The sequence below is a fragment of the Pimephales promelas genome, chromosome 17 (genome assembly GCF_988280905.1).
Source record: "Pimephales promelas chromosome 17, fPimPro1.hap1.1, whole genome shotgun sequence".
Classification (NCBI taxonomy): domain Eukaryota; kingdom Metazoa; phylum Chordata; class Actinopteri; order Cypriniformes; family Leuciscidae; genus Pimephales; species Pimephales promelas.
The window spans coordinates 3,517,588-3,537,722 of NC_142785.1; the positions used below are offsets into that span (position 1 = coordinate 3,517,588).

Here is a 20,135-nt window from a genome sequence, read left to right on the forward strand (position 1 = left end):
GGTGATTTACCCTGATCCGCCCACTCTCTCTCTCTTCTCCTCCTGCTCTCCACCCATCCACTCACACTTAAGAAGTGACTCGTATCCTCAGGCCAGATCGACAGGCTAAAGGTTACGCAGATCGGATTCCAACAAGTCTTCATTTTAAGCTGAAGCATTTAAACACTCTTAGTATTGAAAGTTGACTGATTTTACAGAAATCTAGGGCCAATTTTGAATCTCCTTCCCACTCCAAAGACTGATAAAGAGAAATGAATCATAGACAAAGCCCTGAGGTCAAACTCTACCTGGTGCAAATATCTCTTTCAACAAGTGTCTTCATGCTGCCACCTTGAGTTCAATGCACAGTTGCTTTAACGAATTCCTTGCAAATGCAATCGAGCAGAAGCTGAGCATTGAATCAAATGAAGTCGATTACAGGGTGCAAGGCTTCTTCCGATTGCTTGGCAGTCTAGCGCTTTGGAAAGCTGGAATCATTGTGATGTGTAGTCATTTTGTAATCATATGGCTTTCACTCCCTCTGTCTTTAAAGAGAAAAAAAGCCCCTTCATTTAATCTCAAAGCCCAGTATTTTACCGTCTCAGCGTGGACGTTTAGTGACGCAGTTACGGACAAAAGCATCTCTTGCTCTGTCAAATGGTTGTTGTTTTTTTCTGCATTTGAGAATCGTTTCTATTTTTGCGAAACTGTCAGGAAGCTGAGGTTTAATGAAAAGCTGTATGAAATTAAATTCAGAACCGGCCTACGACAACCCAGATCAGCTTTGAACTCGTCACAGGTCACTCTGCTCTTTTCTCAAACCACGTCACCAGCACAATTGTGAAGAAAAAAAAATGTGAGGAGGAGGAGAAAACCAAGCTCATGGATCTTGTTGCGTGGCCCTCCTCCAACCCCACCCGATCTTGGACCACCCCAGTAAAGGTTGTAAAAACGTTTTATCGTTTTGTTCAGACATCCAGCAATGTATGATTGCACAAAGGCATTTTAAAGGGTACATATCATGCTTTTAAATCATTCATTTTTACATATAAATCATACCGTTTTGGTCTATATAAAACATAACTGCAATGCTTGGGTCTGAATTCCTCATTATTATAGCTCCACAGGCCCCTTTTCTGATGTGCGTCTTTGAGCGACCTGTTTCAAAGCGGCCCCTTTAAATAAAAAGGAGGGTCGATGAGGTCGATGAATTCACGGTCGGTTCAACTCCCCACGTTCGGCCATTATTGTAGTTTGATATATACGATTACATACGATACCGTCAAAGAACATTTTTATTCACACTTTCATAAAATGTCAACAACAGAAGACTTGTCCTTCAAGCCTTACATATTCGAGCCAGAGCGAGCGAGTTGATAAAGACGACGACGAACCTGAATATGAACCTGCCGAACCATATGGATGTATTGGTATGCGAGTTAACTGTTTTGTGTTATTAGTGAAAGTCGACTATTTCTCTTGTTAAAACAAGCACACTGACAAGATAAATGACTACGGTCTAATCTTACCACAAAACAATCTGTATTGATAATATGATATGTTTAGAAAAGCATCAGAAAAGCATCTAAATGAGCATTGATGAAATTCAAGAACAATAATACTGCAGACGCGTAACGCTACTTCAAAACAAAAACAAAGAAAGACAAAGGTACTGCTAAACCATGACCACCATGTATTTTAAGAAAGTAAAGTACTTTATTTTTATTAACGATATTTACAGCTAATCGAAATGCTCTGTTCTTTGTCTCCAAAGATAGAAGGAATTTACCTCTCATTCAGACGAAGTCGATCAGCAAACCCTTCTTTATACTGGCGGAGGTTGTTGAAGTGGGAATCCTTGACGTACATCCAACAACCGAACATTTTGACTTGCCCTCTCGTAACTTCTGCATCATTGAGTTTGGACTACAAAATCGGAGCGAGAAATAATAATGGCGGATTGCTCGAAGTGTTGGGCTGGTAGTCAATGTCCTTATTTGTCAGTTCCGCTGCAAATACGGTGACGTTGTAGTTCAAAAAACGTCATAGAAAACAGAAAATTTTGAACAGGTTGAAAAATATGACCAAAACAGAATATAAAGATATAAACGAATCACCTGAAGATAATAATTTCATCTTTTCTGTACTTATAAACACTCCAAATATACAACAAAATGTATTTAAGGGTTACAAAAGTGGATTTTGCATGATATGTCCCCTTTAAATAATGTTTCTTTAATACATACACATACAGTATATCAAAACATCTCAAACTGGTTACCTGAACATGACGATGAGTGACGGTCACCCGATCTCAATCCAATAGCGCATCTCTGTGACGTGGAGGAATGGGAGATTCACATCATGGATGTACAGCCGACAAATCTGCAGTAAATATGGAGAAAAATCTCTGAGGAATGTTTCCAGAACCTTGATGAATCTCTGACGTTAGATATGACTGTGCACTATTTGAAAGGCTGCATTTATTTGATCAAAAACACATTCTAATATGATAATTTTAGAGAAAAACTTGTGCCAAAATTCCGAAATCTTTGTAAAATATCACATTTAGCTATTTAACCATATAGCAAAAGTACATTTCTTACATGAAAAAAGTTAATTTTTCATCTCTATTTTTTGTGTTTATTTAAAATTAGACAGATTTGATATTATTTTAATCTCCAATCTGTTGTTTAAGAGTTGATTTAGTTCTTTAATGCTTCGCTAACTAGCAGAAGACACTAGCAGGGTTTAAACCCCAGTTGTGCAGTTGGGGCATGTTGTCACACTGCGTTACAATGTGCCCCGATTAAAAATATGATATTATAGTCTATACTTTTATGAACTCTATTGAGAAAGCATGAGAAACATATAAATAAAGACTGAGAATCAATGTTCAGAAATTATTAATTATTATTTTGTTTTGAACAATCTGAATTTTCCGGTGTGTTTGTTTTTAAACTCAAATAATTAGTATATTTTTAATTATTAAAAAATGCCATTATTTTATATGAAAAAGTTAATAATTGTATTTTATTAAGAAAATATTTTGGTTTGACTTGTATAATTTTTTTGATTAGATCAGATAGCATTTTAAGCTGTCATTCAGTATGGTGATGTTACAATGTGCCCCTCACATGTTATAATGTACCCCACCTATGGGGCATGTTGTCACATTTCACATCCATTCTTTCAGGTTAAATCAAGAAAAAAGTATCCACTGTATTAATAAAACAAAACCACATAATTGTACTAGACATGTGGGAAATTAATGTGGGGGAAAAAAATTTCTCTAAACCCTAAGTAGATTTACACAAATTAACAAAGTCAAAAAGCGTTACCTTGTGCCCCGCTCTCCCCTATATGGTGTTTTATATATATATATATATATATATATATATATATATATATATATATAGAGAGAGAGAGAGAGAGAGAGAGAAAAAAAATAAATATTTGTGTTATTGAATAAAAAAATAAAAAAATCGGAACCGGCTAAAATCGGTATCAGCAGGTCAAACTCAATGAAAATCAGAATCGGCCTAGAAAATTGTAATCGGTGCATCTCTTCATAATTTGCAGCTCGAGAAGCATTTCTGATTATTATCAATGTTGAAAATGATTTTTTTTTTTTTTTTTGCGGAAAGTGATAGATCAATTCAATTCAAATTTATTTGTATAGCGCTTTTCACAATACATATCGTTTCAAAGCAGCTTAACAGAAAATGCATTTCAGAAATGTACATAGAAAAAATGCAGTTAGTTAATCATGTATTAATTTAGGGTATACCCTTTGATTGATAGAGAGTTCATAAGAACAACATTTATTTGTAGTATTATAAATGTCTTTTTCTGTGATCAAATGTTTATTTATTTTTCCTTTTAGAGGGCAATACATACAGGTATGTACAGGCCACAGAAATAGAGTACAAATATATGTACATAGAGACACATGCACGCACACACCCACATATACACAAGCATTTGCGTACATACCTATAAATAAGCATATATAATGAAGCATATAATTGTATTATAAATGCCTTTATTGTCACTTTTGATGCATCCTTGCTGAATAAAAGTATTAATTTCATTTTAAAAACCTTACAGACCCCAAACATTGGAAAGTTAGAGTATAAGACCAGTTTCTCTCTCACAGTCCATCTTATTCTCATTAGTCTCTGAGCTCAGTAGACCCGCCCACTTCTATAGACACACCTTCATCCGCAGTCAGAGAGAGACAAGACCAGAAAGAAACTGAATGGAAAATATGACCGAATTCGACCCAGACTACAGATAATGTGAAGCTGGAACTCACGACACAACGGAAAACACACCGAGGAACTGAAGACATTGGAAATAAAAACATTTCAAACTGCTGAAAAATGTGAAACTTCAACAGACTCGAAATCAAGTTTATAATTTATAACTTATTATTAGTATACTATATATTGAGTGATTTTTAGATGTAAAACGTAATGTTTGGAAAAGCTTCAGGCTGTATGATACACTACATAAGGCTCAACACATGGCAAATGTGTTTTTTCAAGCTTATTCTTCAGTCTCTTGTTCCAGACACGAGTTACAGCCGCTCTGGCAGACATCAGAAACCTCTGTCCAGAGGAATATCTGAAAAACAGCTTTCCCACTGCCTCTCGAATACATTGTTCCTCGCTCTCTGGCTGAGAAGCCTCGTAGGGTGTTTGTTGCCCGCTTTACATTACTGTCAGTAGTAAACAGCTGGAGGCTACACAATATTTTCTCTTTTGTGTCTGTTCTTTGTTACTTAACTTGTAGTGCAGAATGTTTTCAACGCTAAGATCATTTTCTCGGAAAATACACTGATAAATGTTGCTTTGGATAAAAGCATCTACCAAATGGATGAATGAAAGTCAGAGGAGAAGGTATCTGAAGGTACATGGGGTAATGTCTCTCTCTCTTTTGTTTTTATACACTGGGCCACGCGTTTAAACATTTAGAGGTATAAAACCAATAGTTCTTTCATGTCCTTTGAGGAGGTCCCTGTTCAAAATCAAATCCCTCCCTGCTTAAAATGGGGAAGAACAATTCAAGCTATAGGACGTCAGCATGAGCACATGACACATTGTTGAAACATGTTGAGATGCACCAGATTTAAATATATCATTTTATAATTATTTTGATGATTTTTCCACATAAGGACAATTTTGTTTCTTTAAAAGCCTTTTCATTTCAGTGGCATCTTAACTTTTTTCCCCTTCATTTTTCATGGAAATTGCCAGATTTCATTTATGCATTTAACAGAAATTCCAACACAGTCTCATGAAGATGCGTATCTATACCACGAGTGTCATTTCTCGTGGCATTTATACGCCAAAAGTGTTTTTTTCGTGTATATGGTACGCACTAAAAAACCCTGGGTTAGGTTTAGGGGGGAGGGGGGTGGGGAGTTTGTGCGTATTATACGCAAAAAAGTGCGTATCATATGTACGCGAAAATCGCGTGCCATATACACGCAAAAACTGTTTTTGGCGTATAAATGCCACGAGAAATGACATTCGTGCCATAGATACGAACTTTCATGAGATCGGGCTGGAAATACCAACACTAGAAATCATGGGTTCGATTCACAAGTAATGCATGAACTGATCAAACCTTGAATGCATTAATGCACTGCACAGACTGATCTCATGAAATGGCGTATGTGTGACACGCCACTTCGTATTTCCATTTTTTCGCTTTTCAGCGCGTTTATGAACGCCGCTGACTCAAGATTACATTACTGTATATATAAATAGATGACCTACCCCAACCCCGTCCCTAAACTATGGAAGCTTGTTTCCGCCACTGAATAAAAAAAAATAATAATAATTGCGACTTTTTATCTCACAATTGCGAGATATGAAGTCAGAATTGCGTGATAAAGTCAGAATTGCGAGATATAGTCAGAATTGCGAGATTTAAAGTCGCAATTCTGAGAAAAAAAAGACAGAATTGCGACTTTTTATCTCACAATTCGGACTTTTTTTCTCATAATTGCGAGTTTACATCTCACAATTCTGACTTTAACAAATAATTGCGAGTTTATATGTCTAAATTCTGACATCTTTTCTCAGAATTGTGAGATATAAACTTGCAATTACGAGTTATCCGGCCAATTCTAAGGGGAAAAAACTTAACTTTGTTCCCCTCAGAATAGTTTATATCTCACAATTCTGACTTTATAATCATGCATTTCTGACTTTTTAACACACAATCACGACTTTATAGGCCTATCTCGCAATTCTGACTTCATATCTCGCAATTCTGAGAAATAAAGTCAGAATTGCGAGATGTAAACTCGCAATTGTGAGAAAAAAAGTCAGAATTGTGAGATAAAAAGTCGCAATTACCTTTTTTATTTTTCATTCTGTGGCGGAAACAAGCTTCCATACTAAACCTACCCGTCACTGGGGTTAATCCGATTTATGAGTCTTATGAGAATAAAAAAAAAAACACATTTTACACTTCGTTTCGTTCGGACATTTAATGGCGTGTACATACCTGGTACATACACGCGGACATTTAACGGCGTAGCCATTCACGCGGCTAGCTCAAAATGCGTATAGATAACACACCACTTGACTTGAAAGTGGCGTGTATGTTTACGCAAAAGTCATGATGCCATGTTGCACTGCAAGTCACTTTGGATAAAATCCAAATCCATCTGCTAATGCATAAGGTGTAAATGTAAATTGAGTAAGAGAGGAGTTGAGAGAGCAGTGTGTGAGCAAAGCATGGGGAATTAGCTCAGCGCTGTGTCTGGAAACATCATCATCCCCTGACGCCACCGCACAAACACTCATAAATACTGCTGCAGGACGAAGCACATGCAGATAGAGAAATGTGAGAAGGAAAAATGGAGTCAGGAACAGAATGAGAAAAGCCAAATGAGAAGGTATGACAAAGACCACAGCTGAGAGAGGGATTGGTGGGAGAATGTGTAAGTTTGTATGAGCACAGAATAAAGAGGCTTGCCTGGCACACAGATGCGGGAGACTGTCTCATGAAGCATCTGGAAAATCCTGAACAGGAAGAAAAGCAGAATGAGTCTGAGTCAGACCTCGCAAACTGCAGCCCATCACCCACAGATCTCAAACCCTGCACAGTAAGAAACAGGGCAACATGTCTCTGAATGGTGGAATCCAAACTATCTGTCTAACGTGTTAAACAGATGTACGGCTTTCGGTGTGTTTTATGTTCACTGACAATGACAACCTTAAAGGACTCACTTACTGTACAGTTTTATATAGGATTAGAAGATTTGTCAGTGTTCCTTTCGAAAGAGTCTGTTACTGTTTCTTTAAGACTTGTATAATTAAGTATCCTCTAAAATTACCGGCTACCTCCCCAATTGCAGTCATTCGCAGTTACTCACTGTGGACCAAATTGTTGAAATGGACATGGAAATGTGACGAAAAAATGGTTATGATTTCTAAATGACCCGTGTTTGCATCTTATTCTGCATACTGTAGTAGATGGTTTGCATTGTGGTCTGCTACTGTACCGTTTAAAAAGAGTGCAACGGTGCCAACCCATGTGTTTTTTTTTAGCTTGTTTGCCATTCATTTTTCTCATTAGGATTTTTAAAAACTCCTTGTTAAAGAGTTATAAGCTATAAATCAAACCAACGAGCTAGGAGAATCACAACATTACAAACATTGATTTGAAGCAAAAACAAATGTTTGAAAATTGAATAAAATGACAAACATACAAGACTGAACTTTATAGGTTTAATGATTGATATATATACTGGCTACTGATATATATGGCTACTTCCAGCAGGATAATGCACCATATGGTGCATTATTCTGCTGAAAGTAGCCATCAGAGGATGGGGACATGGTGGCCATAAAGGGATGGACATGGTCAGAAACAATGCTCAGGTAGGCCGTGGCATTTAAACGATGCCCAATTGGCACTAAGGGGCCTAAAGTGTGCCAAGAAAACATCCAACACACCATTACACCACCACCACCAGCCTGCACAGTGGTAACAAGGCATGATAAATCATGTTCTCATTCTGTTTACGCCAAATTCTGACTCTACCATCTGAAATCGAGACTCATCAGACCAGGCAACATTTTTCCAGTCTTCAACTGTCCAATTTTGGTGAGCTCTTGCAAATTGTCGCCTCTTTCTCCTATTTGTAGTGGAGATGAGTGGTACCCGGTGGGGTCTTCTGCTGTTGTAGCCCATCCGCCTCAAGGTTGTGCGTGTTATGTCTTCACTGAATACCTCGGTTGTAACGAGTGGTTATTTCAGTCAAAGTTGCTCTTCTATCAGCTTGAATCAGTCGGCCCATTCTCCTCTGACCTCTCGCATCAACAAGGCATTTTCGCCCACAGGACTGCCGCATACTGGATGTTTTTCCCTTTTCACACCATTCTTTGTAAACCCTAGAAATGGTTGTGCGTGAAAATCCCAGTAACTGTTATATTGTGATTAAATATTATATTGTGAAAAAGTTATATTGTGAAATATTACTAAAATTTAAATGAATGTTTTTTTATTTTAATACTTAAAAAAATTCAGCACCATTACGCCAGTCTTCAGTGTCACATGATCCTTCAGAAATCATACTAATATGATTATTGGCTATCAATGTTGGAAACAGTTGTGCTGCTTAAAGGGTTAGTTCACCCAAAAATGAAAATTAAGTCATTAATTACTCACCCCCATGCTGTACCAACCCCGTAAGACCTTCGTTCATCTTCAGAACACAAATAAAGATATTTTTGATTAAATTTGAGAGCTGTATAACTACCACATAGGCTCCTGGGACTGGCTCTTGATGGCCCAGAAAGTCAATGAAGAAAATGTTTAAATATTCCATGTGACTACCGTGGCTCAACTATAAGTTTATCAAGCGACGAGAATACTTTTTGTGCGAAAAAACAAACAAAAATAACGACTTTATTCGACTATTCCTTTTCTTCCTTGTAGGCCAGAAACGAGACTTCCTTAGATTTCCACGACGCATGCGCGAGAATTGCGATCTCCTTACACTACTTCAGTTCAGTTCTCGCGCATGCGTCATGGAAATCGTATGGAAGTCTCGTTAATTTAACAACATTAAATGTCACATAAAACCCTAATGTACCTAACTGATTAGAAAAAGACTAAGCAAACTATGGAACAAATTATTTCAGCAAAAATGCATCAAGTGTGGAGTGTCACGCAAAGAATTGTGGGAATGTCAATTCACGTTTTTCACTGTAAATTATACGATGAGTTGTTCATTTTCACTTTAAAAACTGTAAATTTAACAGTATTTTACAGTAAAATTACATGAAATTTGCCATAAGATCTATCACAGTTATTTACCGCATATAGTAAGGAAAGGTTCTATTAACCAATTAATATTTTTTCACTGTAGCATTTTTACAGTCTTTTACTCATTTTTTACAGTGTGATATACTCATAGCTTACATTATACAATATGATGTAATAAATCATTTAAAAGACTTAAAAGTGTCTACAAAATATCCCTTCACCTAAAACAGGTGGTCTGAGATGTTCCCAATAACTGAGACAGGTGTCTCCAACAGGAACTGGAGACTCTTAAGGGATGATTTGATTTGGCAGTTATTTTGTGTAACTTTGTAAGTAAAACCGTACAAGAGAGATATTCCCTGAACACAGCCAAGTCCTGTTGCTGTGAAAGACGAGCCAGCACCTCTTCATTCCTCAAACACACAACCTGCCAGAGAGCACCACTAAAATAATCTATGCTTCCTCCTCTCCATCCCGGTTCCCAGTTCCCAGTTGCTGTCTCTGTTCCTGATGGATCTTCTCTGTTCACTTGAACACATAAGGTAAATCCATCTGTCCTTCACTGCAGCTTTCCATATCAGCCACTAACATATCAGAGGTTAACCCCGCCGCCATGAAGAACCGGCCAATCAAAGCAGAGCAACAGCAGGTTGACTCGCACGGCTTTGAACCACTATATTATTCTGACAGTATGAAGAAGAATCCATTAATCCATGAGAGCCGATGCAGGAAACTGTTATAGACTTTATGAGAGGAATTTATAGCAGATAAAACAGTAGATTTCATAATATTTCAATGCATTTAATAGTTGATACTTCATATATTGGTCACAGGTGGCTGAAGAGTATAGGGAGAAAAATAAAGCTTGATTTAAGTGCAGCAGTCTTTTATTTACAAACTTAACCCAACGAATACTGTACGAACAAAGACAGACAGAAAGCAAGCTCATTATAAGTAAACCAAAGCAATGAGTAACAGACAACAGAAAACATAATCAAACAGTGAAACAAACAAGGAAAATAACAAGCAGGCGGATCTGAAAAAAACATCCTGAAATAATTAAACGTAAAAATACTTTGTGAACAATATGTTTAAAAGTTTTTGAAAATAATGATTGATGAAGGAATACATAAAATATATGTATACTCTACATTTGTGTGAGGAAATATCGTTTTCCTAGTATTTTTTCCCACACGGATTTGAAAAAAGTCTTCAGTTATTAACCATGAAGCTAACCAACCGGCTACAAGGAGAAACACAACTTTTTGATTTCAAGCAACAACAAAAAAATTGGACAAAAAGTACTGGGTTGTTTCAACCCATTTTTTGAGTCAAGTATGGACAAACCCCAAAATTTTGGGGTTAAAAGTTTAATGAAAAAAATGTAAAGCAAAAAAAACCAATTGAAGTTAGAACAGCGTTCTATGTTTATTGCAAATTATGCATGAAAATATTCAACTAATCTGAGAGGGGAGTGATACTGACTTGATTAGCATACCCTGGTTTCACAGACAAGGCTTAAAGGGTTGTTCACCCCACCCAACCCCCCAAAATAAATAAATAAATAAATAAATAAAACTCTGTTATAGATTACGTAAGCAATAAGGTACAAGAAGCGGTGCTGTATTGTGAATAAGTAACAGCTGAAGGGCGTTGTTGGGCACGACGCGAAGCGGAGTAACCCCTTCAGCCGTTACTTATTCACGATACAGCACTTGCCTCGAGTACCTTATTGCTTTTATAAAACGGTTGCCACACAATATTAAAGTAGGCTAACAAACAATGTATTTGTGCAACTTTCTTGAAGTAAAATCACTGAAAGCCTTCCTTCCGCTAGAAAAAATAGTCCCTGAGCGTGAACAGCAACAATGCTCCAATGTGTAAAATGCATGAAAGCTCAAATAAAAACAACATAGAACCGCAGTGTTGCGCAGCGATTAATAAAACCGTTGGGTGAAGCGGTCATAGCCGTGTTTTATCGTGAATAAAGCACAGCTATTGACCAATCATAAGCAAGGATTCGAACTAACCGTTTTATAATCACTCTCAAATTGTTCCAAACCTGTATAAATGACTTTGTTCTGCTAAACACAAAGGAAAATATTTGGAAGAGTGTTTGTGACAAAGCAGATCTCAGGCCCCATTGACTGCCATAGTATTTTTTTCCCTACCACGGCAGTCAATGGTAGCTTGGATCCGCCCTCCTACGTACTTCCGCTCAATTTTCATTTTCCTTCAGTACTATGTCTGGGATTGTGGTGTATTCTTTGGTTTTCAATTTTTACTGGTCCAACAATCAGCGAACAGAGGGAGTGGATGAATGCGATGACGTTGATGTCGCTAGTTTGAGTCGTTATACGTCACGTCCAAACATCAGCGATTGGTTATGGCAGATCCAGAGTGACTCTGGGCAGATCCAATAGTTTTAAACTTCAACAGAGAACCCGCCTACAAGGAAGTTAACGCTCGTCAATGAAGCGAGGCCAGACTCTCTGTACAAATGAACTGTATGAGAGTCTGGTGGGACCAATGGGGGCCGAGATCTGTTTGGTTACCAACATTCTTCCAAATAACTTCCTTTGTATTGCACAATATTCACACCAGTAATGTTTTTTTCTAAGGCACGTTCATAAAAGCTACTTAAATGTCCTAATAGACATTTGGTTAAGCCACGGCCTCAAACGCGATGAGCCAATCGCAGTGCGCAGCTAACCCAATAGACTAGGATCTTCTCTGCTTCCACGTCCATTGAAATGCATTGCAGTTAATCAGTTTTCATTCGTGTTTTGTCATTTTAAGTTTAAAATAGTCAAACGGTGTGTATGGGGTACATGCAGCTCCGACATTTTATAGAAATAAAAATTCCAATTACAGCATATTCATTTTTCATCAATTCTTGCACCAAACAACACAACATGATGACATTTAATAATAGTAACAATAATTTAAGCTCCTTATTATGTAGCCGAATCTGTGCTGGTTTGTATTGGCCGCCTCCAGTTTTCACTTTGTTTTGCCTCCAGCTAGCGCCGTGACGCAACTGTGATGTCAAAAGGGGTCTATAGCGCCTGTCCCCGAATGTTTACTGTTTGTCCGAGCAAGTGGAGGGGGCGTGGCTTAGCCGTTGGTCAATTGAACTAAGGCCTAATCCAGGCTTAATCTAAACCCTGTCTGTAAAACCAGGAAATAAAGCTTAAAAATTCGATCTGTTCAAAAGAATAAGCTTGATAAATCATGTCCTACTAGAGTCCTAGCATAATGAACACATGCTGTCCACCCCTGTCCTGTAGAGATTACAGCTCATGTTACAAAGAGAGAAGGAAATAAGAGAAACGAGACGACTGATTGGCTGATAATCCGGTCAAGGGAAAAACTACACAACTAAAGGCATGATGGGTAGTAAAGTATGTGAGCACTTTTTTAAATCGAAATATTTCTGTCAATCTTTCCTCTAAACCTGTCCAAGTCAACAACAACAATCATAATCTACTGTATTTCACAAGATCTAAATCAGTTTTTCGATCCACTACATCCAGATCTGAACGCGGGACTCCTGCTTCTGCTCCGGCCTCCCAGAGCACTTGAGAATAGAGCAGAAACAGTGACTTCAATGGAAAAGAATGTACAGCGCTCTCTTCACCCTCCCCAAACTCAGGCAATATGTTCTCTTTCTCTCTTACTTTCACAAACCCACAGTTTTGTGGTGAATAGGAAGGACTGTAATGTGCAGTGATGACCACAGTCTTCCCTTAACTTTTCCTCTCACTCGCTTTTTTAGTGTTGCCACGTCTGATGCACTGTAAGTGACGGGTTACGTTTGTTGACCCGGAGAAAAGATACAGTCTTTAAATGAAAAAAGAAGAGTCTTCCTCCAGTTTGGAGTCTTTAGTAAAGGAAGAAACACTAATGATGTTTTCGTAGCTCCCCATCACAGTGAAAATTAATTATTATAAAATGTTTTCTTTTTTTTTTTTAGACACATTTACCATATTCACTATTTCAGCTATTGAGTTTAAATTCAGAGCGAGAGAACAAGGGAGGGAGAGAGAGAGAGAGACACTGGTGTACACCATATGTTCTGATGTGGAACTAGAAAGATGATTTATTTTCATCACCAGGGAAACCATAATAACCATTTTCAGATGTCCACAGAGTGCAGCAATGTTATTTTAGTGCCATTGAGATACTATTATAGTTTTAATTCAAACTATTATGCTTTTTTGAGTATTACCTTTCATGCAGTGTGTATAGCTGTTTGTGAATGTAAAAGGTTTTAAAGAAAGTGCACAAAAATAAAGTTATTCTCTCCATTCTGAACAGCTTAAATGAGTTGGCAGCACTTCCAGTCTCACTTCCTGTTACATACGTACGTAATAATTTAACACATTTGCATAATGCCAGACTATGGTCTTCATTGGCTGCTTATGAACAACGTCTCCTTTGCCCCGCCCTCAAACAGTGTCGTTGTAGCTGAGACAAGAAGAGTTTAGTTTGTGTCATCGACATGTTAAGACGACGCAGTTTTCTCCGTTACAACAGCAAATCCACTTTGCATGCACTCCTAAAGGATGATCAATGAACTGAAAAACTGACAGCATCATTACAGTTTGTATCACAAGCGCTGAGGTAGCCTCCGGAGCTGAAATTCAGTCACGCGCAGTAAGTGGCCGACCAATCACAACAGATTGGGCCATCTGACCAATCAGAGTCTTTCAGGAAGGAGGGGTTTATGAGGGCCCTATCTTAAAGCTACAATACCTAAGATTTTATGCCGCTAGAGGGCGCTACATTCAAAACAACAATGACGGCTTTGCTTGATGACGCCGTGGAGGAACATGGAATGATGGGAAATGTTGTTTTCAACTCAACAGTGGGTAAATCAGTCAGACGGGAATCAAAAATTAGTTGTCATGGATGAGGTAAAGTTTGATTTCTATAACGGTTGCGTTTAATGACATGCTTGTTTTTCATTAAACTGAAATAACCTCAAGAAAAGTAAGGTTTAAAAGTAAATTAGTTATCACAGATGTTAGGGGAGAGCCGGGATGGTTGAAACACTTTTCAGATAAACGTTGTTTTTTTAAGATACAGCCAACAGTTCACATTTCGAGAAGTATTCGCGGTGAATATGACCGTACGATTTTTCACATCATATGCATAGACAACAAGACATTCTAACAATAATACGAATTGTTTTGCATCGTTTACTGACATGAAATTTGAATACAGAACACGGTGTTACTCACCTGTCAAGTAAAACACATGCAAGATCGGCGTCTCTTTCTAGTTCGAGTTTTTCACAAAGTTCTCTCCATTTAGGAAATGCCACACCGATGTTGAGCTGGTTTTATTTTTCTTGTCCCAAATTCTTCTTGGGTCGTTTGGTTGACCCGTCGACAGAACCAGGTGCAATCGCTAAAGAATAATTGTGCTCCATTCCATAACAAATGCGTGAAACAAGCTGACGTTTGTTGCTTGATAGACGCTAACGCACAACTACAACTTCCGCATTTGTCCAGGACTACACGCAGTACGAGCGGAAACCGAGGTAACGCGGATATGACGCGATTGACTCGCGACTCCCAGCTCACACGGCCCGTTTCCTTGGTTAAAATCTCAATTTTCTCGCGATTTAAACATTGTTTGAAACATTTGGAATATTGTAAGTTATCATCTTGTGATTTTGGGATATTGTAATGCAGGTATTCCACCTTTAACGATCTAAGCGTATGGTCTAAAGCGTAGGGTGCAAGTGCAGTTAGTGCGTGTCCGAATACACTTTTGCTAGTTTAACGACGGGAAAAAATGGTCGGTACACCCAGCGCATGGTCTAATGCCTGGTTCAGATTGCACGATTTTAGCCCGATCCGTTTGACGTAGGGTGTCGTGGGGATTCGTAAACGACAACGGGCGTCGGGACGCAAGATTGGATCGTATCATCTCGTATAGTGTGTCATAGTGGGCGACAACCTACGTCGCGTCTGCGATGCTTCACGATATCACGACAAAAAGACTAGCATGTTTAATTTTTTTAACGGTCGTCTGCGACGGTTCCGTCACATGTATAAGGTTGACCAATAGGAGGACAGAAGCTTTTCCGTACAAAAGTTTCAAAAATGGCGAAACGAAAGAGAGACGATGGTGCTAACGTTAAAACTAAAAGTAAAAATTTCTAAGAAAACAATATTTTACCTCAAGTAAACAGCCCATACTGTTGTCTTCGAGCAATCCAGGAACGTGTCCATAGTCGGGTTTTCTTTCTTTTTTTACTTTTTTCTAAACACAGGACAGCCAATACAACATTCCCCGCTACATCCATTGTTTGTTTACATTCGTTTCCGGAAGTCATTCGCTACTAGTTTCGCCTTCTCGATGACATGACGTGCGCCGTTAAATATGGCAGCAAGCAACGTGTGGTCTGACATGTGTCTTGTCCACGACACGACAAGATTTTAGGAGTCAAAATCGCGTAATCTGACACAGTGACTATAGTAACAGACAAAAAAAAAATCATGTAATCTGAACCAGGCATAAAAGGGTTGTCCCTATTCTCTTAATGAGTAATGGGTGTGTTTTGGGCATAACGTTCAATAAACCAATCAGAGTCTCATCTCCCATTCCCTTTAAAAGCTAGTTGCGCTTGCGCCATGACGGATTCGCTATTTACATGACGGCATTTGCAAGCGGAAAGGCTGAACGCAGATTTAAAGTTGCAATGACCTTTTCAATAGCCTTTTTTTTACTCTAAAGCGGGAACGGGACACTTTTGAAGGGCACATGCATTTGATCTGAATGCTTAAACAGTGCACTGAATGCTCCCACATAAACACATGAGAACTGACGGTGTTTTTCACGGGACAGACGCATGAACACACTATAATACAATGAAGCTGTGATGGTTTAAATTATAGGCCAGTCATGGTCAGCAGAGGTCACACACACACACAGCCACAGGGAAAGTGACAGGGCACAGAAAATCTCATTGTGGACTCACTGGGCACTTGGTTAAGGCTCAGTAAACTGCCTAAAATATACGACCAAAATGAGAGACTGTTAAACCAAACAAGGAAAAAAGTGGCAAAGCAGCTCTTTAAAAATGTTTAGAGGGATGTGTCTGTCCCACACACCCACGGGCGGGAAAGAATCTCAGAGGTTTTGTTTCTGGGAGCCATCCAGTCGATCCAGTGAGAGAGCGGTCCATTTCTTCTCCTTTTGTCTGTCAGGTTAAGTAATTTGATCTGATCTTGAGCATCACATCTTAAACATGTGGTCCGTCTGAAAATGTATACTGTCTGAACAGGAACTATTTGATTTGAATTTAGTTCGCGACCATTAAAACGTGTATTATGAATATGGGTAGTATGAAAGAAATTCGGATACATCCGCCATGTTTTCGCATAATACATAGTAGGGAAGTATTGGATCTGATTATTCAGAGTTAATAATATCTTGTAACATTTTATTATTATTGTTATTAGTTATTAATATTCACACTTGTGCATTTTATGCTCTTCATCTGTGAACTTTTGGAGATTAAAACTAGAAATTGTATGTGAACTATGACAAATTCATGGAGGAAGTAAACAAAAAAAGAAGAAAGACTAGGAGAGGAGGAGTCTCGAGGAGTCTCTGGTGAGACAGACAAATCTGGGTGGTGTAAATCACATGTGAACCTTTGAACTCTAAAATAACCTAATTTCATTGACACAAAACCTTGTCTGAGGAATGGATTCCTCTCAAACTAGCGATACGGTCCAAACTTACATATTAGAAAGATTGAGTTTTTTTCAAACATCAGCCAGGTTGATGCTTTTTGCAGGCGAGCTTCTCGCGAGAGGAGAGGTTTGAAAACGCAGTGATAACTCCAGATGGTTTCAGGCTGAGCGTGAACATTGCCAGTGGAAAAACATCCCAGTTTCTTTTGGGATCGCATCAAGACGTGCAGCTTTACCTGAGTGAACCGACAGACTTGCTGAAAAAAGTGGAACAGGCTCATTTTTTCCTTTATCCAATGACATTTTAGTGGAACTTTACTATGTCACTGGTTTAAGATTTACTTTGACGATTGATAGTAGATTGATTTACAAGTTAGTACATTTTACAAACAATTACAAAGAAACTCAAAGTAACACTTAATTTAACATGCAATTTTTAAGTAAAAAAAAAACCAGAAATATTTTCTTGTAAAACAAAAATTAGTGTCGATTTTAAAGGGATAGATTGCGTGTGTACGTCTCTCGTTGTTTACACACAGATTTCGGAAGTTTTACCCTTCACTGTGAAGATCTAAACATATTTAGATATACAGGAAATTGCAATGGAAGACGATTTCGATATATTTAATTTTTTTTGTAACCGCACAAGAGATCACTTCCAGAGATCGAAAGCGCCCTCAGATCACTTGGACGTGGCTGTGGCTACAAGAGGTAAAAACGACATAAACACTGTTCGTTTTCTCACACAAATCGCTTATTTCGTGTCTTAGGCCGTTTACGAGTCATTAAATCATGTTTAATTTGGACTTCTCTGTGCATGCTCTTTGAGGTGGTGACCATAGACCTCCATTATATGACTGACAGACACGAACGGTTTGACCTAAAAATATCAAAATTTTTACTGCGGAAACAAAGACACCTACATCTTGGATGCCCTTGAGGGAAGCTAAAACATATCAGAAATGAATTTCAAAGTGAACTATCCCTTTAATAAGAATTACATACTAATTATTGTCTTCATGGAGTGTGAGCAGAAAAAAAGGGATCTTTTATTTAATACATTTAATTGGGAAAAAGTATTCTCTGCTCGGTTATTTTTTACCAGTGTTACATTCATGTTATGGTAACAATGTTCATACATGTTAAAAATATCATCCAGTTAAATCAAGACTGGTCCAAACACAGTGTTTTCAATAAACTATGTCTGTAGGTCGTATAAAGTCTTTCCCAGCGGGTTTGCAGTAGTTCCCTGTGGGCCAATAGTCTATAAAGACGCCTGCTCAATGAGCCAGTAATTGGGACCACACATTTCAGCATATATTATTAATATACTAAATACTTTATACTAGCAAACATTTCACTAATTCCAACTTCTGATTTGAATTCAATGTTCAAATTGTCACTGCACTGTTCCTGCACTGTCTACAAAGTATCCTCAGAAGCTGTGATTGACAGCGGTGCTTTATACAGTATATTGTGGATAATCAACACTGCAGTCCCATACCAAAACATTTGTGGGGAAACATTTGGAGACACAAAATAAACCTGGGCCTCGGGTGGTAAATTGAGTCTGGCATTCGACCAGAAGACTTGCCAGAACTGCTAACCAAGAGTGAACGATCCCCATCCCTGTGAGACGCCTTCTGTTGGCCAGAAGAAGAAACACAGCCTTCAGAAGAGAGGAGGAGGAGCAGAACATGACTGAGGACACAAATGTGTGTCAGAGGGAATTTAATTACTTTTTTAATAAATAATTTATTATTATAGTCTTAAAAAATTAAGTTTTTTGATGTATTAAATTGATCAAAAAAGACTGTCAAGTTTCAAATAAAAACTGTTTTCAACATTGATAACAATCAGAAATGTTTCTTGAGGATAAAATCATATTAGAGTGATTTCTGTAGGATCATGTGACATTGAAGACGGGTGTAATGATGCTGAAAATTCAGCTTTGGTCACAGGAATAAATTGCAGTTTAACATATCATTAGAATTTCTAATAATATTTCAGTATTTTAGTGCTTTTACTGTATTTTTTTATTAAATAAATACAGCCTTGGTGAGAATAAGAGACGTTTGAATGGTGGTGTGTGTTTGTTTTCACATAATATATATTGAATTAAGTTTTAAACTAAACAGTTTTTCTAGATTTATGGAGCTGATAAGAATGTTAATGTGTACCTTGAAATGCAATGTAAGTCGCTTTGGATAAAAGCGTCTGCTAAATTAAATGTAAATCAAATAAGAACACCTAATGCATAATATATAAATTTATTTAATAACTTCATAATATATTCTCCCATATCTATATTCAGCCATATCTTCAGGCTATGTTTGTCACAGACAGGTGCTCTACACTAAAAAAAACCTCCTGCATCTGCACTATTTAGGGACATAAACACGAGACAACCGTTTAAGAGTGTGAAAGACCTCGAAATTAGCCAGCAGGTTAAAGCGTTCGGCTGACACGCCTCCGGTGATTTACAGCCCTGAACTCAGCACGTACAGATGGGAAGCAGAAATCTGTGCCGTCAAATATCTCGCAGGAAATACCAGACACACAGAAGGGTCCAGGACTAAACACTGAACAAGATAATGTGGGAACATGTCAGTGTTCAGAGAACATGCTTTCTATAAAAAAATACTTTAAACAAGACAGTGTTTCAATACATGTTAAGGTGCAGATAACATTTTGGTGAAGGTCACATGGTCACAGTAACACAATGCGCTCAGCTTACACTTCATTTTCTCTACATCATCACATTTGCCCAGAAAAATAAGACAAAGACATGGTGTAAAAATAAGCTCAAAGTGTTCTAATATAGGAAGGCGGAGCTTATGCAAAAGCGCTCTGATTGGCCAAGTGCAGATGGCCATATTAAGTTGAGTGGTTTCTCAGACCGCAGCATGGTTGTGTTTTTGGTCTTTTTCTTCCCTTTGTCACAGCATGGAAAGTCTGGCCAAGTACTCAGGCCCCTCCTCTGTTACTGGCTCTGCTGTTTTCCACCGTTTCACACCACATAAGGGTCTAAAATCAGAGAGAGTGTATCTCACAGAACAGTGGAGCTGTTAAATACTGTAAAATACTGTTAAAAACCAATACTTATAATATAGAGTAAACTGATTTTCTACAGCTTTTGCTTTAGAC

At 38.0% G+C, this 20,135-nt stretch overlaps 1 long non-coding RNA gene across 1 annotated transcript in view; it reads right to left on the reverse strand.

Moving 5' to 3' along the window:
- Positions 1-2,266: 2,266 nt before the first annotated feature.
- LOC148971031 (uncharacterized) overlaps positions 2,267-20,135 on the reverse strand; it is a 34,387-nt gene continuing 16,518 nt past the window's right edge. The window contains exons 2-3 of the long non-coding RNA XR_016146963.1: positions 6,976-7,022; positions 2,267-2,364 (exon numbers count right to left, since the gene is read on the reverse strand). This is a non-coding gene — a long non-coding RNA (uncharacterized LOC148971031). The remainder of the gene's footprint in view (positions 2,365-6,975; positions 7,023-20,135) is intronic.